Source organism: Camellia sinensis, chromosome 1 (genome assembly GCF_055761805.1).
Source record: "Camellia sinensis isolate YWXY chromosome 1, ASM5576180v1, whole genome shotgun sequence".
Classification (NCBI taxonomy): domain Eukaryota; kingdom Viridiplantae; phylum Streptophyta; class Magnoliopsida; order Ericales; family Theaceae; genus Camellia; species Camellia sinensis.
Window position 1 is genome coordinate 178,550,790 of NC_138961.1, and position 5,329 is coordinate 178,556,118.

The window sequence follows — 5,329 nt, forward strand, 5'->3', positions numbered from 1 at the left end:
TAGTGAGAACTAAACTGTGTCTGGGAATATACTGTGTGAGTTCTATTGTTTTGGTTTACACAAACGGCTGAACAGTTCAAGACATCATGTTCACTGGTTAGTTAGTAAATCCGATAGTATCTCACAAGGGAAGGTTCAAAGCCAAAAGCTACCTATCCTTTGCAGAATATTTTCAATTTCTGTACTCTCTCTGATTAGATCATGTTGTTACATTTTCTCTCCGTCAAATTCCTTTCATGTGGGGGATTGTTGGAAAAAATGGTTTTATATAGGCATATTATTTAGCCCAATTTGGGTGGACCCCAAACGTCTTTTGGGGTGGGTTCGAAGAGGTGAAGTGTTCCTTGCCGCGTGGCAAGTCACACGGTGAAGATGGAACGTCAAAACCATTTATGAGTGAATGGGAAGTTGACGTCGTTTTCGAGTCTAACATTAATTTTTATTTGATAAAATTCATTTGGATTTTTTCAATTAAAAATTATTGTGGGAATTTAATTTAATTCTAAATTCAAATTTTGGGTTCCTGAGTGGTTTCCTAAAGTTTGTAATTGTGGGAATTTAATTTAATTCTAATTTCAAATTTTGAGTTTCTAAGTGGTTTCCTAAAATTTGTACCTCTTCCTTTATTTATTAAACTATTCAAATATATATTTATATATATATTCCAATAGTTTAAATTAATTAGTTCCCACAAGTTTTACTTTTCCACCAACGGTTCATTCTATTTCCAATTAGTTGAACATTTGTCCATTAACGGTCAATTTTTCAAATTGTTTTATATTGGTCTGCTTAACCGTCAGTGGAATGGTTTGAATTTAGAGGTGCACCCTTTCACTTTTTGTGGCACCTTTTTGGGTCTTTTTGATTTTGCCTATAAATATCCATATGTTCCAGCAGTTTAGAAAGTAGGAAAAAAAATATTTCATCCAAGAAAATTCAGTCTAGTTGTCTCTTTGTTGTCCAATATTTTCTACTTTTGCATTATTCTTCATTTTAGTTGTAGAATAAATTAAAGAGAGTATTAGAACACAGGTTTGGTTCGACGTACAAATTTGTTTGGTGTGCTACAACAATTTTGTGAAGATCATTGTATCCTGGGAGATAGACGCCACTCAACCGTAAGCACCGTAGCGGGGCGAATCTGTCTTAAGGACAGAGTGTCACACACTCGACTTGGTCTTAAATTATTTATTCAGTTTAATAAATAAATTCGGTACGTTATTTATTTATTTGTTTGGATTTATTTCTATTTATTTTATTTACACAGAAGATTGTTCCAACAGTTCTGTTGTACTATTTTGTTGTTCATCTGTTCTGCTCAATCATTTGTTTTGCTGTTCTATTTTGTTCTATCTTGTTCTGCCTTTTGTTGTTTGCTGCCTTGCCTTGGAGCTGCGATGGAGGATGGCTGTTTGTTTTCTATAGGTAGAGGAGCCTCATGGAGGATGGATGTTTGTTTGTCTGATATTTTTATTTTTTATTTTTTATTTTTTATTATAGCTCTTCCTTTGTTTCTTTTGGTTGGTTCTTTGTTTGTGGTTGGTTACTCACCAATTCTTGATGGTGTGCTAGCATATGATTTGACGGACTTATCAGTGCCAACCTAGTTGAGATTGGTTTGTTTCGTTATGATGCTTTTGTACTCTTCTCTTTTCTTTATTGATGTAATTCACTCTTCGTTCATCAATAAAGTAATTCTTTTTTGCTGATAAAAAAAAAAGTGTGGATGGAGGAGGTCCCGCAATCCTTGATGAATGTTGCTACTTTTGATGCTGTTTGCTAGTTGTTTTTCTCTGTAATTTGTTTACCATCTTAAAAAAAAAAAAAAAAAAAAAAAAAAAACAAGGGATTTTCTATAATTTAAGAGGGAATTGGAGGGGGTGTATGTGGGAATTATCGCGTTTATCATTTCAATAATTTATAGTGTTTATTTTATAAAATTTTATGTATAAATCATTCATAAAATGAAAAAAAAAATATCTGATTGGTTGCGTATTCACAATCATATAATTTTATTATATTTATCTTTGTAATAAATGAAAAGTGTAAATTTTAAAATAAATCATTCATTTATTTTTCTACTCAAATGGTATTTTTACGTGATGCCTTCCTTAATTTTATTTAGTTTATATGGTGAGCTCATCATACTTTTGTTGGTATTTTACGTAACAACACACAAATATGACATTTAGGAGTTATTTGGGATGACCTAAATAAGTGCACTTTTTGTCTTTTTACGAAAAGATGTGCAAAAAAGTAGAGAGATAATGTGATGGAAAAAAGATAAAAAAATAAAAAGTATGTACTTGTTTAGGATAGTCAAACTTGACGTTAGTGATTAGTTGAAGATACTGACATGATACCCTCTTATGTCTTATATACTTCTGTCTTTTGAGCAGTTGTAAGGAGCCGCATGATGTATAAAAAACAAATATAGAGCATCGTGTAAAATGATCATAATATGAAAGGCCCATCACCATTATTAAAAGTGGTACCAATTGAGTAGTTTTTGACAAAATGGATGAGCTTCAAATAAAATATTTCCAAAAAAATATAAAAATAAGCACATGGTGTTGGTCGTAGGACTGATCTTATTATCAATCTGATCAACAGCTAGGCATTAAAGCTTGAAGAGATAAAAAGAAAATAATATTCTTACAAATCTCATTTGCCAAACTCAGAGAAAAGAAAAATTCAATGGCAAAATTTGCTCAAGATCTGAAGGATAGATTTCTCCGTCTGGTTGAAGCCATCACTTCTTGCAAAAGTGCTAAAGGTAAGGACAACTATTTCTATGTATTTCCTATTAAGGTTATGTTTGGATTTAGATTTGTAGAGGGATTCATGGAGAGAGAAAAAACGATAAGAAAAGTAAGTTTTTTTTTTTTTGCATAAATCCCTTTTTTTTCTTTTTTTATTATTTATTTTTACTTCACGAATTTAAAATCCAAATACACGTAGAGAAAGTGCATTTACTTGTGTTAATTTTGCTATTTCTATACTTTGTGGCCATAATTCTTGGAAATGAAGACGGAGAGGAACCCCATTTGAAGACTGTGCAGGTATGGTGTCTTCTAAATTATCCATAATCTTTGTTTATCTATCATGTCAAATCAAGCTTTGGAATGGTCTAAGTTATTTGACATAAATTCCCCAATTTTTTTTATTTTTTTACTTATTTTTTGTTGTTGTTGTAATTAACTCTAATGAACTGCACCAAACAAGAACGATATCAAACTTACATATTTTAATTAAAGTTGATGTTGATCTACAGAGAGCAGTTAAGGGCCCAACAAAGCCCCCAGTGACCAAAGGTGCTCATCCTCAGACTGGTTAAAGATCATTCAAATCAAAACAGCTTCAAAGTTCATGGAGTGGCTTAATAATTTGTTGATTACTACTTGGATATGTAATTTTTGGTTTTGCATGCTTTGTGTGGATTGTTATCAGGTAGATATTGCTTTCTTTGGAATTATATCGTCTTTATTTGTGGATTAAGGCCATCTCCAACGGTGCATTAAACTCAGCATCAGATTTGAAATTTGATGAAAAAGTCATTGTTTGTGTCTCCAATGGTTTCACCAAATTGATATCAAAATGAGAACAGAACAAAACTTTCATCAAACTGAGAACAACCTCGCAATTTCAGTATTTCACTGTGCTATAACGTTGGGGTGGGTCAACCGGTCAACCAACCGGTGGGTCAACTGGTTCCCTTTCAAATAGGTAGGTTCAAATAGGGTCAAAAAGATTCAAACAGGTTTAAAAAAAAAAATTCTTGCCTTACCGATTGGTCGGCCGGTTGACTCGCAGGTCGACACCCACCAGATGACCCTTCGCTTTTGATGCACCGTTGGAGCAAACTATATCAGATTGAGAAAATCAGTTATTTTTTACTCAAATTTGATAAAAAAAAGTAATGAACCATTGGAGATGCTATAAGACCAAGTGAGATGTGTGCTTATTTCAATGAGGCTCCAGATGAGTCAAACTCAGTTGTATGTATTGCTTCTCTTGATTATATAAAAGCTGTTTTTATTTTTCAATTTCTGTGATAGGATAAAATTTTGGAAAACTTATCGGTTGTGTACCATATGTACTCCTGCTAAATATTTGTGATATATGTTGTATATTTTTGTGGTAAATATTTTTTTTTTATACAATTATGACAATTTGTGATTAAGTTACTTATTTTTTGGATAATATGACGTATTTTTGTGCTAATGTCGTACATTTTATAGTTAGAAAATGTTTGGATAAAAAAAAAAAGGTAACGTTACTGCAAAAATATGTAACAATACCATAAAATAAATAATTTCATTTTTGGCCCCATTTGGAAACTTGGGTATTTTAATTAGCTTTTTAGTTATTTGACTATTTTAGCATGTTTAAAAAAATTTGTGTTTGGAATATTTTTGATTTTTTTTTGTAGTTGATTTGATGATTGTGAAATAAAAAATAAAATTATTATAATTTGAATATGATATTTTAACTTATTGACTATTTTACATTTTTGTCTTTATTGATTAAAATAACCAAAATTAGCATATTTGAGCTCATCACAAACAGTAAAGTGTCATAACTTAAAAAAAAATAAATTTGTAACATTTATCACAAAAATACGTAATAAGGGTACATATGATAGATTTCCTAAAATCTCACCAAAATTTTTTTTTGTCTTTTGTTATTATTATTATTTATTTATTACTTTTTAAGTCCTAGAAAGCCCTAAAATGTTTTTAAAAAATGGGTAAACTTTGAAAAAGTTCATTGTATATATATTTGTATTTTATAAACAAATTTTAAATTTGGTTCAGAATTTTTTTAAGAATCATCTAGTTCAATAAGATCTGAATAGTAAAAAAAATTAATAGTTTTTTATTTAAAAATCACTAAATATAATAATAAAAATAATAAAAATACTTAAAACGTCATTTGCCTGGAAGAAGAGCTCAATTGTTGACCCTAGTTGAATTGTGACCTCTCTAAGCTCCACTTATTTGACTTCTCAACAAGTAAAGACAAGAAAGGTTTTCAATTCAACTAGCTAAATTTGAAATAGAGGGTAGGACAAACTCATAACTAAGGGAGGAGTTGGTTTATGAAATATGAAAAATTGGCCTGGGCCAGGTCAGCCAGCCTAGCAAAACCCTATTGGGTGTTGCTAATGTTCCAAAAATAATGTTTTAAGTGCTGTTATTGTGATTTGGAAAAATAAGAAAACTTATTAAAGAAACAGAAACAAAAATTATAAATTTGTAATACAAAGATATAATGACAAAAATGAAAAGCTACAAAACTTGTAGCTTGCTAGTAAACAAAAGGTGGC

The 5,329-nt window shown here is 30.6% G+C and overlaps 1 long non-coding RNA gene across 1 annotated transcript; it reads left to right on the plus strand.

Moving 5' to 3' along the window:
• The first annotated feature begins 2,403 nt into the window (after positions 1-2,403).
• LOC114313477 (uncharacterized) lies at positions 2,404-4,046 on the plus strand. Its single transcript, XR_003647194.2, has 3 exons — positions 2,404-2,776; positions 3,031-3,062; positions 3,275-4,046. It is a non-coding gene; the product is annotated as an uncharacterized LOC114313477 (long non-coding RNA).
• Positions 4,047-5,329: the final 1,283 nt, after the last annotated feature.